At 40.2% G+C, this 24,219-nt stretch overlaps 2 pseudogenes; both read right to left on the bottom strand.

The window, feature by feature from the left end:
• Positions 1–2,137: 2,137 nt before the first annotated feature.
• On the bottom strand, positions 2,138–3,226 carry LOC133723104 (demethylepipodophyllotoxin synthase-like; annotated as a pseudogene).
• A 4,175-nt stretch (positions 3,227–7,401) lies between these two features.
• Positions 7,402–9,608, bottom strand: LOC133720129 (cytochrome P450 82A3-like; annotated as a pseudogene).
• Positions 9,609–24,219: the final 14,611 nt, after the last annotated feature.

Here is a 24,219-nt window from a genome sequence, read left to right as displayed (position 1 = left end):
CTATGTAGACACTTGGAAGCGTATTTGGGCTGCCAGAGTTCCTGGAAAGGTGAAAATTCATATATGGAAGGCTTGTGCTTCAATTCTTCCGACGGTGACGCAGTTGAGGTCACGGAGGGTCTGGATTGAGGACGGTTGTGTTCTCTGCAATGCAGGGGATGAATCCATTACGCACATTTGTAGGGACTGCCCTTTTATGCACAACATTGTGGGACAGGTCTTAGGGTTGTCTGGGATATTGCCTTCCAGTTCAGAGCGTCATGCTTCCTTTCTTGATTGGGTGACTTACTGCATCCAGGTTCTTTCACATGACCTTTTTGATTTTTTACTCTACCTTATTTGGGTGGTCTGGAAAGAAAGAAATCAGAGAGTTTGGGAACACTACGTAGTCTTGAACTTAGAGTTTTTTTTTTTTTTTTCCATTTACCGCATTTTTAGGGATTTTTTTCCCACTTACCCTATTAAGTTTTTTTAGTTCCCTTTTACCCAAAACACTCTAAGGAGGTCTTCCCTAATACCCCATTAAGATTTTTTTTTGTTTTTTATTTTTTTTTTTATACCATTTTACCCTCACCCCTTTGTTACTTAGAGAAAGAGAGAGAAACCATAGGTCGCCGGAGCCTGTCACCGGTCGCCGGAATCCAGTCACTGGCCGCCGGAATTCGGTAAACTTTCACCGGATTCCGGCTAACTTTGGCCGGATTCCGGTCACCGATCGCCGGAATCTGGTCGTCTGCCGCCGCCCACCAGACTTTTCTGAAAACCTCACCGGAAGTGTTTATTGCCCTCAATAGACGGGCAATAGACGTCTAGTGCCCCCCAATAGACATCTATTGCCCCCTAATAGACGTCTATTGCCCCCCCAATAGACATCTATCAACCATGTATTGCCCCCCAACAGACGTCTATTGCCCCCCAACAGAACATTCAGTCGCAGGAATGAGAATCAATCTCTTTAAATTTAGACAAATAAACTTTGATTAAATAAATAAAAAAAATTACATCAATTCAAAACGTCTATTGCCCCCCTAATAGACGCTTCAACAGACGTCTATTGCCCCAATAGAACCTTTTTTTTTTCATTTTTCTTTCTTCTGAGCCTTCTGCCCCCATTTACTAGGAAAAAACGTCTATTGCCCTCCAATAGACATTCAAAACTTTTTTTTTTCCTTTCCTTTTGCCCCATTACTTAAAAAAAAAAATGATTTGGGCACCCAATCTTCTTCTTCTGCCTTCTTCCACAGTTGCAGACCGAAAACCTAACTTCTTTTTCATCGTAAAATTAAACCCATTAAACAAAACCTTCAAATCACAATGGAAACTCCGATCAAATACTGAACCCATCCAATGAGTTATTGGACAGATCAGTGAAGTCAACATACTTGAGCATATCGCCAGAGCAATTCATCGGAGCTGCTTTGCCTCGAGTCGTTTCTTGTTCAGATCGAAGTGACCCAACGCTCACTGCAACATCAAATCGAGAAGCCTTTTTCGGCATTGAAGTCGGCGTCGACAACGGAATCGAGCAGAGAAGAGGAATCGAGGAGAAGCCTCCGGTGGCCGCGGCGGCACATTTGTCGTCGAAGCGGAAATTGGACAAGTATGGCAAGGAGTCCGGATATGACTTCGTTCGGGTTTGATACCCGAGTCGAGAGAAGAAGGCAGCTCGATCTCGGAAACTGCAGTCCATAAATGTCACTAGAGCTAACAGGGACGGCGAGAGAGAGAGAGAGAGAGATGCTGAGTGGCATGATAGTAGTTGTTTAATTTGGTTAAGGGCAAAATAGTCATTTTAGTTTAAATTGTGTTATTAGGAACAAAAATCTGTTGCTGGGGTAAGTGGGATAATTTTGACTCATTTTGGTGCTTTGGGTCAAGGCCCCTATTGTTTATTCATTAAGAAAAGTTTGACTATACACGAACGTGTACACATAGAATTTTGACGGTGTAAGCTATACGTACACATAGAATTTTAACGGTGTGTAAGTCATAAGTAGTCTTTCTCCCTATCTACTTATAGCTTACACGTACTATCAGATCTTATGTGTATGTCATATATGTGTGGAATAAACGCCTCATTTATAGTTCACCCTAGCTCCTTTTTCCTAATTTTTTTTTTATTGATGTGGCTCGTAAATTAATTCAGAACACATACCAGGCAAGTAGCTTTGTTGATGGTGTCAGCAGTAGTGTACCCACTAAACTTCAGTATACTATCATCAAGAACAGAAAGCATCATATCCATGAAATCGTCAGGCTCAAGCGAAGTAGAAGTAGAATTAGAACTACGTTTTAGCTTATGCTCTTCCAACCATCATTCTAGAACATGATCTAGTTCCTTTGCCGTCTTCTTCATTGCCTTCTCATGTCCACCCAAATCTAACCACCTAAGGAAAGGCACTGCATCCGCCATCACAAACTCACCGGCCAATCTGAAAAACTCCCTCAACGCCTTTCGAAACCTTTCGTTCTCTTCCTTAAAACTCCCTCAACGCCTTTCGAAACCTTTCGTTCTCTTCCTTCTCACGCTCCAAGCTAGCCTCAAGTAGGAACCACTTCCCTATAACCATCCTAAACATAGTGTTCATCGTTACGTCTCCGAACCACCTCTTCATGTCCACCAACACATGATATGAGCTTTTGTTTTGCCTCCACAAATCGTAAATGTTCTTGGTACAAGCCCTCACCTCGGATTCACGAACGTGCTTGAGGTTCTCCAAGCGGTGGTTCGAGAGGAGCTCTAGGGTGGCTACCTTGCGCATTTGGCGCCAGTAAGGACCATAGGGACTGAACCCAATCATGGCGTAGTTGTATCCCATAACCTCTGAGACTAATAGCTTCAGGCGATTAGCAAAGACTCTGTCGTTGGTGGTTAGACACTCTTTGGCCATGTCCCAACTGCTCACAATAAGAGATCGGTGCACGTCGAGTTTGATTGTGAAGAGCGGTCCATACTTGTCAGCCATGTTACCCAAGGTTATATGCGGCGGAAGTGAGCCGCCTAAGAGGGGAAGGTGACCAACTAATGGCCATGCACCGGCTGCTTCCGGTGCTCCCCTCTTTCTAGCTGCATTATTGTTGGAAATTTTTGTTATCCATAGCAACAAAGAGAGAATAAACAATAAAAAGCCGAGTATGGTGGATGGAGAAGAACTGAGATATTGAAGAGGGAACTCCATGAGATAGGTAGGAATTTGGAAAGAAATGAAACTCAACACAGTAGCCGCATGCGTAGCATTGCAAGTCCAACTCACAAGTAATAAGGAGCCCAAGTCCAAGAGAACTAAGTAGTGGAGAATAATTTTGAACAACCTGGAGAATTTGAATTCATAAATATCTCTGTACACATTTGTTTTTATATGTAGTTACTTTGGACATGATAAGGTTCAACCCCTTTTGTATTTTGACAATGAGAAAAATTCAGTCACCGTCCCCAAACTATATATGCTGCCAAGGCCAATTTGATACCCGAACTCTCAAAAGTATCAATGTGATACCCAAATATGTATTTTGACATCAACGTGATACTTCCGTCAAAAATTCCTAACGGGGTCGTCTATTTGCTGACGTGGCAAGTACGTGGGTCCCCAAAAAATGCAAAATGACCAATTTACCCTTTTTTAATTCATTTTTTTTCCTTTTCATTTCTTTTTGTTCTTTCTCTTCTTCTTCTTCTTCTTCTTCTTCTTCTGGGATTTTCCTCTAGCCAAACCGCCGCAACTTCTGCCGCAAGCTCCGCCACCACATTTCCTTACTTACCTGAAATCGTCATCAGCCACCAGCCACCCACCCCAATTTAATGATTTTAATCATCAATAGTACAATAGAAGCCAATACAATTCGATAGCTCGATCAATCTAATCACGGTGAAATTGCTAAGCAACGGCAGCGCCCAACCAACGAACCGGTCAACCAAGCTCCCAAGCATAACATGGTTTTGTCTTCCATTTGAAGTTATAGGAATTGAACAAACCACAGCACAAAGAGCACTGTATGCCACCGCAGCCTCTTGCCTCACCCCATAACCTTTGCAATTCAATTTCCAGACAAGCAACATAAACAAAAATAAATGTGAACACACCCAAACACAATCACAAACCCAATAACCATAACATCAACCATCCTCAATATCACACACCCAGAATTTACCACAAAAAAAAAAATCTAATCTTTACCCAAGTCGTCGATGAACGCACGGCCACCGCCACCATCAAGGCTGCTTCTGTTCGAGATTAAAGGAAAACAAAAATAAAAAATACAAATCCCAACCCGCCCAATAAAGAAGCCACTTCTGTTGTGCAGTTTCATCTTTCCTCTCAATTGCCTTGCATGTACAGTATACTGGTACAACAATCCCCACAGAACAACTGTACCAAAGAAAGCCTCAACATCAATCAGAAGCCAATCCATAATATAACCACTTCTGAAGTTCAACATTGATGGAAGGAACAATAATCAGGTCTCACCACGCTGTTTGAATAACAATGTTAGAACTAAGAGGACAGAGCAGCAGCCGAAGACCGACCTGCACCCAATTCTCCCAATCATCAATTTGACCATAACTATCATATAGGAAATCCTTTCCAACATCACATGCAACAATGATGCCAATGGTAAAAAAAAATCACTAAATCAGCACTATAATTTCAAATTCCACAATAATCACCGGTCCTGGAAACCAAAAATTCTAGTTCCGTAAAAAAAAAAATTTAGAAAAACAAATTCAAGGATCAAGCAAATTGAAACGAGATTGAAATGAAGTCCAGGTAAACAAAATCGAAGGAGGAAAATAGTACAAATTTTTGAAAATGGATTGAAGAGGAGGGGAGGAGGTCCTTGGGGGAGGTGTAGGACTCGGAGCTCTTGAGGGAGAGAAGCTCCAGGTCGAGCTGCGGCAGCCGATGGCGCTGCGTCACGGCGCCGTTTGGGGTTGGGAAGCTGCAGCTATGGCAGGGCTTACTGGTGGGAGTGGTGGAGGAGGATAAGGAGGAGAAGAGGTGGCTGAGCTTGGTGGGGACGACGACGGAGGTGGAGATGGAGTTGCGAACCGGTCTCCCAGTTGGTTGCGCCGGACATCAGAGCCTCCTCCTTGTCGCCGACACCGGCGACGATCCCCGCTGCTCCGACTGTTCTTCATAAGCCAGAAACGCTTTCGATTAAAAATTTTATTCTCCATTTCGGCTGCTCTTTGTAAACCCACAAATCCATTCCCAGAAAAATAACCAATTGTGATAGAAAGGAGAGAGGATCAGATTGGCAAAGGAAGAGAGAGAGAGAGAGAGAGCTCGATCTCATTTTTTTATTTTCTTTTTTTTTTTAATTTTTTTTTCTTTTTTTTAAATTTTTTTTAATAATTAATTAGTTGAGAAAGACAATTTTACCCTTGCCACATCAGCAAACAGACGGAGCCGTTATGGATTTTGGACGGAAGTATCACGTCGATATCAAAATAGGTCTTTGGGTATCATATTGATACTTTTGAGAGTTCGGGTATCAAATTTGCCTTGGCAGCATAGTTTGGGGATGGTGACTGAATTTTACCCAAGGTTATATGCGGCGGAAGTGAGCTGCCTAAGAGGGGAAGGTGACCAACTAATGGCCATGCACCAGCTGCTTCCGGTGCTCCCCTCGTTCTGGCTGCATTATTGTTGGAAATTTTTGTTATCCATAGCAACAAAGAGAGAATAAACAATAAAAAGCCGAGTATGGTGGATGGAGAAGAACTGAGATATTGAAGAGGGAACTCCATGAGATAGGTAGGAATTTGGAAAGAAATGAAACTCAACACAGTAACCGCATGCGCAGCATTGCAAGTCCAACTCACAAGTAATACGGAGCCCAAGTCCAAGAGAACTAAGTAGTGGAGAATAATTTTGAACAACCTGGAGAATTTGAATTCATAAATATCTCTGTACACATTTGTTTTTATATGTAGTTACTTTGGACATGATAAGGTTCAACCCCTTTTGTATTTTGACAATTGACACTGGTGAGTCTTTGACCTTATCTCAAAATCACACTGTTATTGTTGATTTGTTGATCTGGTGACTGGTCACATCTCTACCACTCATTTACTATATACTAAACGTCTTATAAAGCACTGTTCACTGTTAATATGCACTGCTTATAACTGTTTATCCAGAAAAGACGGTTTTGCCCCGCTTTTGACTGAAATTACAATTCTGCCATATCATTATTATTATTTTTTGTTTCAATACCCTTTTATTTTTTAAAGGAGAACCATTCTGTTTTGTATTTGTAAATTGCCACAAATCATGAAAAAAAAATTATTTTTTGTTGTATTCCATTTGTTGCTAATCTATTATTAACAAGAAGAGAAATTATATTTTAAGTAGTGCAGATGGTTTTTAGATTGCGAGTATTCATCTATTACATCTAAAACTTGAAAAAAAAAAAAAACAAACCCACAGCATCGCGCGGGTCAATTTGCTAATCTCTACTAAACTCTTAATAAGCAAATGTCGATCACCAACTAGATATTATAGTAGGGCTGGCCGTGGTACGGTTGCCGGCGTTTTTGACGTCAGCCGAATACCGACCGAAACTCTTCGGTTTCGCCAAATGTGTTGCCGTAGCCGTGCCGGAGCTTTCGGTTACCGCTTTCAACGGTTGGTTTTGGCCGGTATTTGAAAATTCTGATCGTCGGAATTTGGAGAACTGCTGAGATAAAATCCGGTGAAGGAGATGAGGATTGCAGTATGAGGAGGAAGAAGAAACAGAAAGAAGGAAGAGTACAGAGGTGGAAGAATAGAGAAAAGAAGAAAAATGATGAGAAAATGGAGGAAGAAGAACAAGAATATGAGAAGAACAAAAGTCAGAAATGAGAGAGAGAGAGAGAGTGCAGAAAGAGAAAAAACAGAGGAGGAAGAGACTGAGCATTAAGAAGAGAGAGAATCATTCAATCATACTTGTCTCGAAGTAGAAGACAAGAAAAAGTTTTTAATTTTCTGTTTTCTGTTTTCTGATTCAAGTATATTTGTTTATTTATGCGCAACCATTAACATGCAAGCTGGTGGCTCGAGTTTGTAGCAAGAGTGGCAAAGGTTCGATCCTTGGCAGGCCCAAGAGGGTAGTGTTTTTTGGAATTAAACCCAGAAATATCTATCTCGGCTGGTTCGGTATCACCAAACCTATGCAATTGGCTGTACCACTACCGAGCCGAAAACGTTGCTCCGGTACGGTAGTACCGTACCGCACCTCCGGCTACCACTTCCTTCGGCGCCGATGGCGGCGGTTCGGTCGGTTTCCGGCTGGTTTCGGCAGGTTCGGCATTTTCAGCCACCCCTATCGTTATAGGGATATCCCAAAGATTGCAACGTACGCACTATCGGAATGACGGAATCTAAGAAGATAAGGTCAAACAGAAATTGAGTTGTGAACTTGTTTGCTCAACTCGTAAACACTCAACTCGTTTATTCATAAAGTTTAGTACATAAGCGAGGTTTGATGAAAACTTTAAGTGGGGTGGCCTTAACATTTGTGAGTCCAAAACTCTCAGACATATCAACGAGCTCATTGGATGGTGTTGAGATTTCGAATGCATGTAAAAAGCTAGCCAAAGTAAATTGTACCATCTGAAGAGCAAACGACAACCCAGGACAAGATCTTCTACCACTTCCGAAAGGGATTAGTTCAAAATGCTGACCCCTAACATCCATGTTCATGTGAGTGGTGAGAAATCTCTCCGGTTTGAATTCTAATGGGTCAGGCCAGATTCGTGGATTGGTTTGAATCTTCCAAAGGTTCGTGATCAAGCGGGTCCCCTTTTCGACGTGATAGCCATTCACGGTGCAGTCCTCCGTGAACTCATGCTGTGCTGATAATGGAACTACAGGGTATAAGCGCAGCGTTTCTTTCACTATGGCTTGGATATACACCAGCTTGCTTGTATCCGACTCGCTCACAATTTTTTCTCTGCCGACTTCTGCATCCAATTCATCTTGAGCTTGTTTCAATACTTGACGATTGTTCAATAATAGTGATACTGCCCATGTCAATGTAGCCATGGTGGTGTCGCTACCTCCTAAAATCAAATCCTGCAAAAGTACAATATATTTTGATATGATGAATACGGAAGCTAAACATACAAACAAAAAAGTAGCATGATCTAATCGGAAGAGTATAGCCATTAAAAATTAAAGGTCCAAATTTATATCTAGCTAGGCTAGAATCTTAATTAAGTGATGAGAATATAAAGCTCTAGTTAGGGTATAGCTTAATTAAAATAAATTACAGCCGCCCTATATGTTCCAAACACTAATACAAAACATATCAGACCCACCATACATTATTGTTTTAATCATGAGACTCACTTTCCATAGTCAAGCCTGCCTATGTTGACAAAGGTGAAGAAGCTCTCTTGGCCTGTAGTACGTAATTTCTTCCGGAAATTAAAGCAAGCATGCGTGAATCTTAGGGCAAGCTTGATATTAACTTAAAGCCTATTTGGAAAGATAAAAATATAGGAACTGGATATGCATATACACAGGAAAAAAAAAAGGTCATCTAATATATACGTACCAAGCATGTGGCTTTGTTGACTGTATCCGCATCGTAACCGCCAAGGTCTTCACCTTGAAGCACAGTAAGCATGGCGTCCATGAAGTCATGCTCCCCGGTGTCACCTGCTCTTCTCCTTTGCTTATGCTCTTGCATCCACTCCCCCAGAATGGCGTCGATTTCTTTTGCAGTTTTCTTCATGGCCTTTTCATGACCACCTAAATCCAACCACCGAAGGTAAGGAACCAAGTCACCCACCAAAAACACCCCAGTAAAGTAAAATAACTTCCTCACTGCATCCTGCACGCGACCCGCTTCTTTCTTCTCATCATCATTCACTTCCTCACTAATGAATGAGTAGCTTTTTCCAGCTACCATTCTAATTATAACGTTAAGAGTCAAGTCCCCAAACCATTGTTTCAACTCGACCAAAGCTACATGGTTATGATCTGTAGTACTACTTGCACTCCAAGTTTTGTACAATTCTTTCAGGAAGCTAGCCACTTCGGAGACTCGAATGTCTTTAAGCAACTGAATCCGGCGGTTGGAGAGCAACCCCAAGGTTGCTAGTTTACGCACTTCTCGCCAATATGGTCCGGAGGGTGCAAATCCAAACATGGCATAGTTGTATCCCATGAGTTCCACAGCTGCATTTTGGGGCGCGAGGACGCAGCCATGTCATGGATTGTAAAGCATTCCTTGGCCATTTCACTACTGCTCACCACCAAAGTTGGATAGATTCCAAGGCGTATAGTAAAAAGGGGACCATACTTGTCAGCCATGGCTCCCAGGATGATTTGGGGAGGTGTGGATCCTCCTAGCAACGGAAGGTGGCCAAGCACGGGCCATGCTCCCTTGGCTTGAGGTGCTAATCTGCGCTTAGCGGAAGCTCTCCATGTCCTTCTCTGCGAAAAATAATAGAAATATAGGACGATTGTTATTGCGAAGATTAATCCCGCCGTGACATATAAGTTCACATAAGCAAGGAGATGATCCATTAATTGGATTGCTAGAATGAAATTTTTCTGGCTAGTTGCATACTATTTCTTTGATAAATATTTGGCTGTCAATCAAAGCTGGCCTTATCTATTACGTTTCGTAAAAAGTTGACAAATGTTGTCAAGGTACTTACGTGGAGCTTCTGTAGACAAATGTTTCTTAAAAAGCTGGCCTGAAAATGATAGATGGAACAATATTATCCACAACTTTTTTTGAGGGATATTATCCACAGCTTGAAGTACGTCGAATCTTTTGCAAGTTAACATGAAATCGTTAATTAGTGCTAATTTTTCTTTAAATATTATTAGATTATGACCTGAATTAAAGTCAATAATTCGAAATTATTTTTTTAGGTTTTTGTCCATTTACTCTATTTCTAGGGATTTTTTCCTACTTACCCCATTAAGTTTTTTTAATTTCCTCTTACCCAAAACGACCTCCTTCCCTAATACCCCATTAAGGTTTTTTTTTTGTTTTTTTTTAATACTATTTTACCCTCACCACTTTGTTAATTAGAGAGAGAGAAACTATGAGACTTTGCCGGAGCCGGTCACCGGCCGCCGGATTCCTGCCAACTTTCACTGGAATCTGGCCAACCTTTCGCTGGAATCTGAGCACCGATCGCCGGAATCCGGACATCGGCAGCCGCCCACCGGATTTTTTTGAAAAACTTATATTGCCCCCCAATAGAGGAGCAATAGAGGCCTATTGCCCCCCAATATACGTCTATTGCCCTCAATAGTCTATTGCCCCCTAATAGACGTCTATTGCCGTTTCGATCACCGAAATGGGAACTAATCTTCCTAAAATTAGACAAATAAAACTTTGATTAAAATAAAAAACGAGGAGATTACATCAATTTAAAACGTCTATTGCCCCCCCCCCCCCCAATAGACGTCTATTGCCCCCCAATATACACTTTTTTTTTCTTTCCTTCTTGGACTTCCACCCACAATTTACCCAAAACAAAAAAGATTTTGACCATTTAACTGATAGCAATTACCAATTTGATCCATCCAATATTATAAAGGCCAGAAAATAGTTCATCATGATGTAATCAAATTAAATATAGATCCGTGTATACGCACCACCTTAGCCCAGCTTAATGACATCAAACCACTATTGGCAAATCCCCTTATAGAAGGACACATTTCCTACATGAGTCCCATAATATTACTTGGAAACTTTTCCTGAATGTTTGATACTTGTCCTAATAGAACTTCAGTAAGACAATCCAAACCAAAGTTTCGCAAACAGCCAATTACTGTAAAATACTACGCAACCAATGCAAATGTAGCAGACGACCAATGGTGGAGCTAGGATTTCAGAATGGGGTGGGCTAAAAAAAATTTAATAAAAGTTTACTAATTCTTTTAATTTTTTTTTTTAAAAATTTTCACTGTTGATCCACCACTTTTTCACTATTGATCTGGAAATCTGGAGGTCGTCCATCCTCGATTGGGCATTATTCTGTAGATAATGTCCTTGGGCTTTTCCGGGCTCCGAACCCGACGCAGCTGCCTAGGTCTTGGGGTTTGCGGGTCGGGTGGGGATTCAGTTGGGGTATCGGTGGAGCAGAAGAGTCGAAGGAGGGTGAGGGATTGGGAGGGTTTAGAGAGAGAAATCATGGTGAATGAGGTCTGGGGTTTTTGGTGACGATAAATGAGAACGCGTATAAAGTCTAACGTGAATTAATGAAGATAAATGGGAATTCGGGGAAAGTTATTGATAAGGATTCACAGTTTCACACGGATTTTTGTGTGAAACATGAACACAAGAAGCCTGCAATAAATAGTGTGTCAAATATAAATAAACATTCATAAAAATTGTGTAATTAATTTGCCTTTTGTTTTATTTTGAAATATGATTCACACGGATTTCTGTGTGTGAACATTGAAGTTATTTTTATATTTTAATACACTCACACGGAAATCTGTCTCTAAATGTAGATATTAATGCAACTATTCTGACACAATGGCAGGAATCTCTGCTCTCCCAAGTCTAATCAAACACATTCACACGGACATTTGTGTGAATTATCGAAAAAAATTTAATATATTACATTTTTACCCTCAGTAAGATATGAAATGGTCTGTTTCAAATGTTTTGACACGGATAAGTGTGTGAGTACACAGTTATTCACACGATTTTCTCTCCGTGTGAATCTCTGTGTGAACAAAATCCGTGTGTGATGGCCCCTTTTTCTAGTAGTGATTAGTGCTAATTTTTCTTGAAACATTATTAGATTATGACCTGAATTAAAGCCAATAATTCGAAATTATTTTTTTGGGTTTTTGTCCATTTACCCTATTTCTAGGGATTTTTTTCTCACTTACCTCATTAAGTTTTTTTAATTCTCTCTTACCCAAAACACTCTAAGGAGGTCTTCCCTAATACCCCATTAAGGTTTTTTTTTTTTTTTTGTTTTTTTTTTTTAATACCATTTTACTCTCACCTCTTTGTTACTTAGAGAGAGAGAGAGAAACTAGGAGACTTTGCCGGAGCCGGTCACCGGCCGCCGGATTCCGGCCAACTTTCACAGGAATCCGATCACCGGCCACCGGAATCTGAGCACTGATCGCCGGAATCCGGTCACCGGCCGCCGCCTACCGGATTTTTTTGAAAAACTTATATTGCCCCTAATAGACGTCTATTGCCCCCCAATAGAGGAGCAATAGAGGCATATTGCCCCCTAATAGACGTCTATTACCCTCAATAGTCTATTGCCCCCCAATAGACGTTTCGATCACCGAAATGGGAATTAATCTTCCTAAAATTAGACAAATAAAACTTTTATTAAAATAAAAAACGAGGAGATTACATCAATTCAAAACGTCTATTGCCCCCCAATATACATTTTTTTTTCTTCCTTTTTTTCTTTCCTTCTCGGACTTCCACCCACAATTTACCCAAAACAAAAAAGATTTTGACCATTTAACTGATTGCAATTACCAATTTGATCCATCCAATATTATAAAGGCCAGAAAATAGTTCATCATGATGTAATCAAATTAAATATAGATCCGTGTATACGCACCACCTTAGCCCAGCTTAATGACATCAAACCACTAATGGCAAATCCCCTTATAGAAGGCCACATTTCCTACATGAGTCCCATAATATTACTTGGAAACTTTTCCTGAATGTTTGATACTTGTCCTAATAGAATTTCAGTAAGGCAATCCAAACCAAAGTTTCGCAAACAGCCAATTACTGTAAAATACTACGCAACCAATGCAAATGTAGCATACGACATGCACAACAAAAGTGGCAGACCTATATAGCAATTTGAGGCCATAAAATAATTTACCATCAACACTTCTAGAGATGACAAATTCAGCAGCCGACACAGCAACATGAGTAACCACGTCTCGGTGCATATAACTCTTTTCATACTTGTAGATGCCGCCAAATTAAAAAAACAAAAACATACATGTTGAGACAAAGCTCTTGGCCGAGAGGAGAGAGATAGTGCAGATCGGCGCGGCGCGGAGGAGAGAGAGATGGCGCAGGCACGAGGTAGCTCTGACCGGGTACTTGCGAAGGCGATGTGGCCAGGAGGAACAGTGAGCAGAGGCTGCTGCTGGCCCGGCCTGGAGGATCCATTTTCGAAGTTGGGCTCGGAAGAGGAGGAGGAGGACAAAATATAAAGGGACCTCGCCGGAGACTTGACAGTGATGAGAGAGAGAGCCGGTTTGTGCAGATTGAGGAGAGAGAGAAACTGGATCGGAAGGAGGAGAGAGAGAGATAGGCAGTTGTAATTCTTTAATTGTGTTGAGGGCAAAATGGTCATTTGATATTAAATTGTGGAAGTGGGAACAAAAATCTGTTGTTGGGGTAAGTAGGATAATTTTGGTGCTTTTGGTCAAGCACCTTTTTTTTTTTTTTTTTTCAGCTGAATTGTATTAAAGGTAAAATAGGATTGTGAAATGTTTAAAAATTGAAGAAGGTCCAACTACTGATTTTGGAGGTATGAATAGAATTTTCCAAAAAAAAAAAAGGCTTTTATTGATTTTATTGAACAATTGGCATTTTGAGAAAATTAAGGAGGTGTAGATAGCATATTGGTTATTTGTAAGGGAAATTACTTGGCTAACAAGGTCTAATTAGCCTAGACTGACCACAGCCAATAACGGATTGACACATGGCCATTTAAAATATTATATATACATATTAAGAAAGATCCCCTGTCATGTCATGTCTGGTGAATTGCAGACAAAACCTTGTTAGTCAATCCCTTGTTAGCCAAGTAATCTCCTTTGTAAGGGGATTGGAATTTACTCTCTTTAGTTTACAATCCACACTCCATGTTGCCTTTTATAGTTTGTTAACATCACATTTTTACAATTCACACTATAAAAAGACAAAACTTATGACACTAAAGAAGAAAAAGTAGAGTGTCTTTTTTCTTTTCTATTAAATGATATTGACCTAGCGCTCTGCTAGGGTTATGGAGTGGCGCGTCTCTTGACTGTTGTATCCTAAACCTACTCCATTCATGGAGATACTTCCAAGCTTCGGCCTCTGTGTGTTGGCTTTTGCCGTTCTCGATGGTAGAGTGTTGTTTGAGGAGAGTTTGGGCGTTGGGGTGGTCATGCCTGCGAGCCAAAGAGTTTTTGAATCGGTGAAGGAAGGCGACGGTGGTTGTTGGAAGGAGTAGGATCCGGGTAGAGGGTTGAATCTGCTCCCTCTCTCTCACGGTTGTCTTAGCGGGTCGAATTATTCCGGTGTTGATGGCGCGATGAGAAGGCTAAGGTCGTGTAGAGTGGGCTTGAGCTTTCTCCGACCAAATCTTCCGAGATCGATGCAGCCTGTTTGTGGGTTGGTATTTGCTGGGGATTCCGTTGGTTTCAGGGCAAGAGATGATATCCGGCGTCGGCGTATTGGGCCAGGTGGTGCCGGCTACTGTTCATCGTGTGGTGGCGCGGCGGTCTTTGTGCGCAGGTGACAGAAGTCTTGACTACCGTGTTGACCGGAATTCGAGGAGAAGACCTCGTTGGGCTTGGGTTCAAGTTTGTCATTTGGACTTGGGACTAAGCTTGATTGGATGCAATAGAGCAAAGAGATCATGCCAGCAGCTATGCAGAAGGATCCGGATCTGGGATCCGGGGGGTCTTTGTAATCAAGTTTGGATCTGGGATCCAGGTGGAGACTGGGTTTGGACTACAACCCACTATTGTGGGTGGGTTGTTTATTAATTGCTAGATTGGCTTGGGGTTCTTGTGCATTACTGGTATTGGATTCAAGACCCATGTCTATGGTATCTGTTCGTGAAAGATCGTTTGCCAACATGGCCATGTTCTGACACCCTTGGCCGGCTTCGATCTTTAGGTGGGAGAGTGCCCTCATTCTGGCGCCAAATTGGTTTTGGTCAATTTGTGCGTTGGGTTGCATGGGTAGTCAAACCACCGACTACTCAATTCACTACACGGCTGCAATCCGTAATGTAAAATCAAAGTTGCGTTTTGACGTTGCTGCAACACCTTTATTATTTCTTTGTAATTCTGATACAATTGTTGCATATTTCCCTTTTGCACTGTTTATTTTATTTATTGATGCTTTTTTGCATCGTTTCGTTGTAATCTTTCAATTTCAATAAAGGGCTGACCTCATATTACTCAAAAAAAGAAAAGGTAGAGTGTGGATTGTAAAATAAGAAGTGTGAATTTCACTCCCCATTTGTAAAAGTAAGTTGGAGGTCTATTAAGTAGAGAGATCCAAATACCAATTTTGGAGGTATGAATAGAAGCTCCCTATGGGTTATCTTTTGTGGGTCATAGAAATAGGAGCCCAAAAATGTACAGATTGTCTACCGTACGATGTCTGTATTGTTAGAATTTACACAAAGCGAGTAGTACTATAAACTATCTCAAAATGAGCACATGTAAACACATATAATGTAATTTAGATTTTAGGAGTGCAACAGTAATTGCAGAGTATATTAGGATTGCTGAAGCATATCTATCCTAATTTCTACGTAATATATAAACTGTTTAATATAGATAAGGTAATTACATGATGCATATACGTCACATCTATATAAGAATACAAATAACTATGACAAATATAGGATTGATATGTTATTCTGATACTAAGTTAGGATGCGTAAATCATTGTAATCCTATAATATAGTAAGTACATATATATAGCAGCAAGCAATATAAATTGAAATCAAAGATAAAGGGTGTGTAGAGATACTAACTAGATCCACTGCCTCCTTCCATTGTTCTTCTCCTAGATTCACCATTGATCTCAGATTGTTAATGGAATAATTTTAGGGAAAATGCTCATTTACCCAATTTTAGCTTAAAATGTGCCCACTTGCCCGACTAAGAGTTTTTAAACCCCATTTACCCAAAACACTCTAAGGGATTATTTCCCCTTTACCCAATTAATTCTTTTTATTAATTTTTGGGACTTTTTTGCCCTCTCCTTCAATCTCTCTACTCTCAGTTTCTCTCTCTCTCTCTCTCTCTCCCCCTCACCGATTTCTCTCTCCTCCCCCCTCACCGATTTCTCTATCTCTCTCTCTCTCTCTCTCTCTCTCTCTCTCTCTCTCTCTCTCTCTCTCTCTCTCTCTCCAGAAGACGTCGGATCTCTCTCTCCCTCCCTCCATCCCTCCGGCAGGTCGCCCACGACGCCTGCTCTAGCCATCGCCGCGCCGAAACTCGTCGTCGTGCTCTCCGCTGCCAGGCTCGACGCCAAGCCGACGGTCCTCGTCGCTGAGAAGCTCGGCGAGGCCGGGGTTGACCTTCTGAAGGAATCGACGACGGACTGAAAATGGCTATCTGCTATTGTGCAGTCATAACCATAAAAGTTGTAACATTAGTGCCCCCCAGTAGACTTTGTATTGGGGGCCAATGATGACTGCTTTATTTATTGACGGACTGAAAACTGCTATTCCAAAGTAAATGTAGTGTTAAATTGCAGTAGTTGATAAATGAAAAAAATTGTGTTGTTTGTGTCAGTCTAGTGGGGGGCAGTAGACAGAATATTGACCCTCATAATGTGGGTTTTTAGACATTATCTGTTGTTTTGAGTGTGAATAACTTGTATAATCTGCGAAACATAGGAAGCGGTGTAATGTTTGATGGTCTATTGGGGGGCAGTAGACACATTAGTGCCACCCAATAATGTCTTTCTTAGGAGACAGTAATCATCTCTTGTTGATTTGTTTGTGATAAAGTGCAATACACTGTGAATCCTTGAAACTGGTGCAAGTTTTAATGGTTTAGTGGGGGGCAGTAGACACATTACTGCCCCCAAATAATGTCTTCATACGAAGTCAGAACCCTTCACTTAACTGGTGCAAGTTTTAATGGTTTAGTGGGGGGCAGTAGACACATTACTGCCCCCAAATAATGTCTTCATACGAAGTCAGAACCCTTCACAAAACTGGGGCAAGTTTTAATGGTTTAGTGGGGGGCAGTAATAATGGTTTAGTGGGGGGCAGTAGACACATTACTGCCCCCAAATAATGTCTTCGTGTTAAGTTTAAGGTTTAGGGGCAGTAGACACATTGCCGATGAACTGCGACGAGGACGTTGGAGTGGCTGGATCGCCGATCAATCGAACGGCGACGAGAACGTTGGATCGCCGACTGGAGCTTCATCGTCGTGTTCAGATTTGGACTGCATTTCCGGCGCGGCGATCAGAGAGAGAGAGACAGACCGGAGGTGGAGATCATGGGGAGGAGAGAGAGAGAGAGAGAGAGAGAGAGAGAGAGAGAGAGAGAGTGGAGGTGGAGATCGGGGGGAGAGAGAGAGAGTTTGGGAAGGAGAGAGAGACTGATAAGAGATGGATGGGTTTTAATTTAATTAACAGGGGCTAAAATGTCAATCGATGTAAGATTGGGTAAATGGGGTTAAAAAACTCTTGGTGGAGTAAGTGAGCATTTTTTGGGCTAAAAATGGGTAACTGGTCACAGCCCCATAATTTTATTGAGGTGTGGTGCTCTAGCTGCGATCAATGAATGCGTTGTAATCCTTTATATCAGAAAAGCAATTAAGGTAGTTCATTCCATCAAGAAACTGTCTTATAACTTCGCTATCCTTGTCTAATGGATTACTCTAAACATACCTAGTTGAATTCATATTCAAAACAGATTGCATTAATAAAACTATTTTCGATTACAAGTTTTATTTAATTCTCTAATGTTACAAACTGAACTCTAACACTCCCCACAATGTCAGCTTAAGTGAAAATGTTGATGTCTAGTTCAATAAGGTCTTACATGTATGCCATGCACGTATTGATTTGACGGTTTTGTGATCATTGCTGGGGCTTTCTATTGTTCTTTACCGGGGCTAAGACATTGTTTGATCAATGCATGCATGGCATACGCATGTATAATAGAAGTTTTGAAAAACATAAACTGTTCGGTTCTACTTCAATTACCTCTATACCATGATTAAATTTTTTCCTGATCAAAAATTGAAATTGATGCCTATATGCAATATGAGTAGCACTGCGACAGGGAAAATCTGCACTGATGCACTGAAGAGTGACAAAATGTATAAGAATGTCAATCAACGCACTGATGCATTGACTTACCAATGAATGCGGATTGGAGCGGGAGCTGACCCGAAATGATCTAGAAGCTTCTTTTGAGCATTGACTTGGAGTTTGACAGTTGGCCAGAAGAGGAGGAGGGGGCCACCTGCATAAAATCCTCTGATGCCTAAATCATTATATTTCTCGGTGGAGTGTGATCAAATAAGTCGGAATGAGCTGTCTTACCTGGTCATCGTACCCTTTATTTATAGGTCTGGGAGGACTTGGGTCATAAGTCGTGATTACTACCGTCTTTATACCTGCAATCATAGTTAGTAAAAAACGGGACATGTATAATACGCGAAATATACGTACGTGTATTATTTGGACATTTTATCAAATAGTTTGTTGAAAAGTTCGGAAAAATATTTTTAATTAATTAAAGAATTAATTTTTTTTAATTAAAAATATTAATTTATATTCATTTTTGTTCAATAATATGTGTAAAATACGGAAAAAAGGTAAAAATCGTGTATAGTACGTGTATAATGCTTTTGGCTTCAAAAGTACAGGAAATTTAACGAGTCCCTTTCTAAATACGAAGTACGGAAGTATCTTTGAAAAAAACGTAAGTACGTGTTTTATTCGCGTATAATACGAAAAATTACTAACTATGCCTGCAATTACTATCGAGCCTTATGACCATCATCATTGCCGTGCTTTATGGCCTTAATGATTGTCGTACTTATTGTTGTAATCATTGCCATGCTTTATGGCTATCATCCATCGTTGCATTTACGATCGTAATTATCACCGTATTCATAGTTGAAATCATTCTCGTATTCATAGTGGGGTTAATTGTCATGATTGTGGGTCCAAATTAGTTTGCCACTCCCACACGGGGCCTAAATCTTTCCCTGGACTCGGAGGCCCCTACAAAGCTTAGCGGTAATGTTTTGAAGACAACCCTCAACACTGCCAGCAAAGCATCGAGTCAGGTCCACTATCATAACAGTAATAGTCACCATAGGGAAGGCTACCAGAAGGAGGTCAGTAACTTGTGCAATAATAGCCAACTGGTTAGTCACCGGGATACCTAGGTCGGAAAAATTCTTAGCCAGTTTGTTTATAACTTTACTCAAGTAGGATGTATTCTTGACTTTAGAGTATTGGATGTAAAAATTTCATTCAGTTGCGAGGTTGCATTGATAAGTAACGTCTCGAACAACAACCTCGCAGAGGTAATGACGGTGGCTTTCGATTAGCATGAACTCTACGTACTACAATGATATAGATGAAGTCCTTTATCATCATCTAGAGCTAGGGGTTTCCTGGTTGCCTGACACAACCTCGTAGTGGACAACATGGTCAGTTTGATTTCTTACCCTAATTTCTTACCGTTGCATGCATCAGATCTTTTATAGGCCATATGAATTTACTCAAGTTTTCAATTTAATTTATTATTTATTGATAATAACAGTGTCCAAGTATAGTATGATCCGTTTTTGATAGGGTTTTCTATTTGTCTTTAGTGAAGCCCCAATTTTGAATTCCCCTCCCAAGAAAGCATGCATAAGAAGAAGTGCTCTGGAAACATATATGTATATTGCTGCATCAATGCAACATGTTTAATCTTTGTTACATTAAATAATGGATATATAAAACTGCGCTTCTAATGAGAACCATTAAAATGAGAACTTTATTAGGATTTCTAGTCAACGGTTATGAGATCCACTTTTCGACATATTTGGATAAATCAACTTTTAGATGTTTAAGTATTCATGAGTAGATTATTTCTGCAAATTTTCATTCAAATTAAAGATCGTTAAGGCATTCATAATCGTAATTTATCATTTATTAACATGAAAATTTCAGATTTGGTTCATTCATTGATTTGATCTAGTTTAGTATCTTAACAATTAGTAATTTAGAAGAAGATTTTTGTAAGTGATCTACTGATGAACACCCAAACATCTAATGGTTAATTTGCCAGAATATAATCAAAAAGTGGGTCTCACAACCATTGATTAGAAACTTCTCATGAAATCCTCATTTTAAAGATTCTCATTAGAAGCTCTCCAAACAGTACAAACTATCTAAAACTATATGAAAGCTCAATAATATATGGTTTTGTCAATTACATAAGAGATCTTTTTCCGGGGTTTACTGAGAGTAATTAACTATCGGGGTCTGGAATCATGGGTTTGAGCTATCTTCTTCTGTTCTGCTCTCGTAATCTGTCCAAAACAACAAAAGTCAGAGAGAGACCAGGTTTGCCGACCTCATACTCTCCGATGCTTAAGTGAGTAACGGTTGACGATATCGAGAGAAGAATTAGATTAGAAACTTACATGTTGTAGAAGGTTTCTAGCCTTATATAGGCAAAAATGGATGTCAAGCTTTGTTCATTTCTGATGTGGAAAGGGGTGTGCTTCCCATGGACATATACACGCTGGGGTCAGATCAGTTTGGCTAGGCTTGCCGTGGTGGTCCCACTGGTGATTTTTGGAAATAATTCAGTCTTGTTTTGCTGATATTATTTGCTTATTATGCAAGTGGTATGAACAAGATTAAAAACAAAAAACAAAATATCAATGCAAGCTTCTTCTTCTTTTTTGGTAGAAATGATAACTTTACTAAGAAGTCAGTAGCATTACAAAACAACTTATCATGAAAATGGTCTGTCAAATTAAGTTCCCGGGAGATCTTCTGATGAGGACCATTAAAATAAGGACTAGTTGAGGACTTTCTAATTAGACCCACTTTTTGATCACATTTTCGCAAATCAACCATTATATGTTTAGATATTTATGTGTAGATCATTTATGCAATTTTTCAATCAAATTGAAAATTGTTAAAATATTCATAATCGTGATTTATCAATCATGAACATGAACGGTTCATGTTTAATAGTTTGGTTTGTCCATTGATTTGATCTAGTTCAGTATCTTAAAGATTAGCAATTTGGAGGAAAATTTTAGAAATGATCTACTCATACATACATAAACATCTAACAGTTGACTTGCCGTAATGTAATCGAAAAGTGTGTCTCTCAAACTGCTGATTAGAATGTCCTCAACTAGTCCTCATTTTAGTAGTCCTCATAAGGTTCCTTTATGTTCCCTACATATAGTACTACAGTTTCATATGCCTAAACGTTCAGAAAACATGAAAAGATTATAAAGAGAAAAGCAAACTAAAGAATTTTAAGGGGTATGTATCAATAAACTGATGGAATTCGTAGATTCTCTTTGAGATATGTCGCCAAAATCTTCACATTGGTTATGGCCTTGAGGTTTTCATAGGAAATGTAGAATCGTTTTGGATGTGCTTCAATGCTTCTTAAAAAAGTTGAATTACTTAGGTAATTTATTTTCTAACAACCCCACTAAAGTAAATAGTTATGAGTAATTTCACTCATCAGTATAAGAGTTGACAACTTGACATATTTCAAAAAAAAAAAAAAAAAAAAAAATCAACAAAAATAAGATGTATGAATAAATTTTTCTTTTTATGATCTTAGTCTAGAGGGTCATCTGTTAGGCGAGGTCAAACAGTTAGTTAAGTCTTTTGCAGTTTGTAGTTGGTAATTTGTTAAGCAGGACTGTAGCAAGGTTGCACATTGCTTAGCAAAGGAAGCCTTAAAGTTGAGTCAAGCTTTTCTTTGTTTGGAGTCGGGACCAAGTTGGCTCCAACAATGTGTCAGTACGGACTTTGAGTATAAAGTCTAAGTGAGCAGGGTTTTCTTTCTAATTATCTCGGAAAACTCTTGCGTCCATTCTCATTGTAATCTTCGTCTATTAATACGGTTCTTATTTGATCAAAAAAAAAAAAAAACAGTAGTTTACGCACAAATAGGTTTTGCACTATACTCGTCTCCATGACATGAAGCACAGCAGTAGTAGCATACTAGCATTAGGGATCAAAATCGTTCACAGCAAACTACCTTTGTAGGAGTAGCACTATACAAACATATTACTATTCTCTCAAAAATCGTCCCGGGCATGTGTCACTGGGCCGAGGGCTTCTTTGGCTTACACGTGTGCTTCTGGAGTGGTGACGTGTGAGCGGGCGTGCCAACTCGCGGCCGGTAGGCCAAGCGAGGTTTTGTTATGTTTGTAGATCTTGCGCCGATCTGACTTCTGATCAGTTGATTGTGGGCTGAGGAAGGATCGATCTCGGCCGCGGGGTTCTCTCTGCCTTGAATGCAAGGACTTTAGCACAGATCGGCCTTATCTAGCCGCAGTGCTGTGTAACTCGGTGATTGAGGTGAAAGTGAAGTGATGATGATTCTTTTTGTGATTTTGTATTTTGTATAAAAGTGCAGCAAATAAAGATAACCAACAAAAAATGTAAACCATGGGAAATAAAGTGCATACAACTGTTCAACCGTAATCCTTTGTTTCGCCATGGCCATTCATCTACCTTTATTTGTCAGCCACAACCATTTAATCGCGGCCCTTCGCTAAACACGGCCGTTTAACTGCTGTCCTTTGCTATGTGGCTAGTCATTAAGTTCGTGATATATATGTAGCCCTCCACTAATTCCTTGAGCCTCGACTCGAGCTAAGTGGTGAAAGAACTGGTAAACAAAGTCGACCTCATTGTTGAATGACATCTAAATATTTTCCAGCCGTAATCATATAAATATTTTGGCCTTACAGTTTCATGCCTATCGAGTAATTAAACGGCTCCCAGAAACACAACTTTTTACTTATTTTATTTTATTCTTTGCAGAAACTAAAGCAAGAAAATAAAATGTAAAAATCTTGTGTACCGTTATGGAGGTGGCCAACAATGTTTCACCCTAAGTTTTGAACATTTTGTATTCTCGGCATGGATTTTGAATTTTTCAAGGCCGATCTTTATTGACCAATGGGAATGATTGCGATTTGTTTTCTTTTCCACTTTCATGTGAGCTGAAATTATATGCTCTTCAAATGTAATCGGTTCCACTTTATCTGACCATGGCTTCTCCAAGTCAGCTTTATTTCCAATAATCATGTCAACATGCATGACATCTTGAATTAGATGATCATCACCATTGACCACATTATGCTCAGTGAGCTGACATTCCTTTGCTACAAGATTAAGTTCTTCATCAAGCCGCGGATTGTTGAGGTCGGCTTTCTTTTCGGGAACCATATCCATATGAATAGTCTCGTTAATTGTACACTCAACCATGTGATGGTCATTCTCCTTGACATTTTGAAAATTTCGACCTACCATGTTTGCCTCCATTTTTTAGGGAAGAACAACAGGTGGCCGAGTTTCCATATGATCATCAATAAATACTTCTTTTTGGAGGTCATGGTCCCGGTTACGGTGGCTTGCTTCCTTCAGTATTTTTTTATGTCTCAGCATCTTCATCTTATTCAGGTGTGACTTCATCTCTTCTCTGAAAATAGAAAATTGTGTGGCTATTTCTGCCACCCCTTTTTGAATGATCCTGTTCACATTTATGGCTTTTTCAAAAGAGTTTACATCACCTGCCCAAGAGCTTACATTTCCTTCGACCATTTGATTGTGACCAACTTGTTGATCGTACAGGGGCTGCAGTGCGACTTGTGGAGTCTCCCGTACAAGTTGGCAACTCAAGCCATCAAAATTGTTGTAGGGCCCTATTTGGTTGTAGCCGTCTTGGTTGTTATGATGATAATTTGAATCATAACTATTGCATGGTGCATTAACTGTTTGCCCACAATTATCATATGGCTCGTTGGCCTGCCCATAACCATGTTGGCTACCATAACCATTTCGGTGATCAAAGCCATATTGAGGTAGTATTGTGGGATTTTGTTGATCCCAAGTTGCATGACAGTTTAAATTAACAAAACTTTGGTACGCATCGTAGCTATATCTGCCATCAAAATCATACAATTGATTTTGGCCATATTGGCCACTGTAATCATTTATTGAAAGAGAGCCAGGTAAATTCGGCTCATGATAACTCATTAGTGAAAATACATAATATGTAATGTCTCACTAAATGGTCTAACATTCACCAAACCAAGTGTGGTCCCACCAGGCGTGCCAAAAGATGTTCGCTCAAAAATCGTCTCGGCCGCGTGTCACCGAGCCGAGGGCTTCTTTGGCTTACACGTGTCCTTCTGGAGTGGTGACGTGTGCGCGGGCGTGCCAACTTGCAGCCGGTAGGCCAAGCGAGGTTTTGTTCTAGATTGTAGATCTTGCGCCGATCTGACTTCT

This window comes from Rosa rugosa, chromosome 7 (assembly GCF_958449725.1).
Source record: "Rosa rugosa chromosome 7, drRosRugo1.1, whole genome shotgun sequence".
NCBI lineage: Eukaryota > Viridiplantae > Streptophyta > Magnoliopsida > Rosales > Rosaceae > Rosa > Rosa rugosa.
Note: the sequence above shows the minus strand (reverse complement) of the source record. Positions and strands in the feature narration are given on the sequence as shown.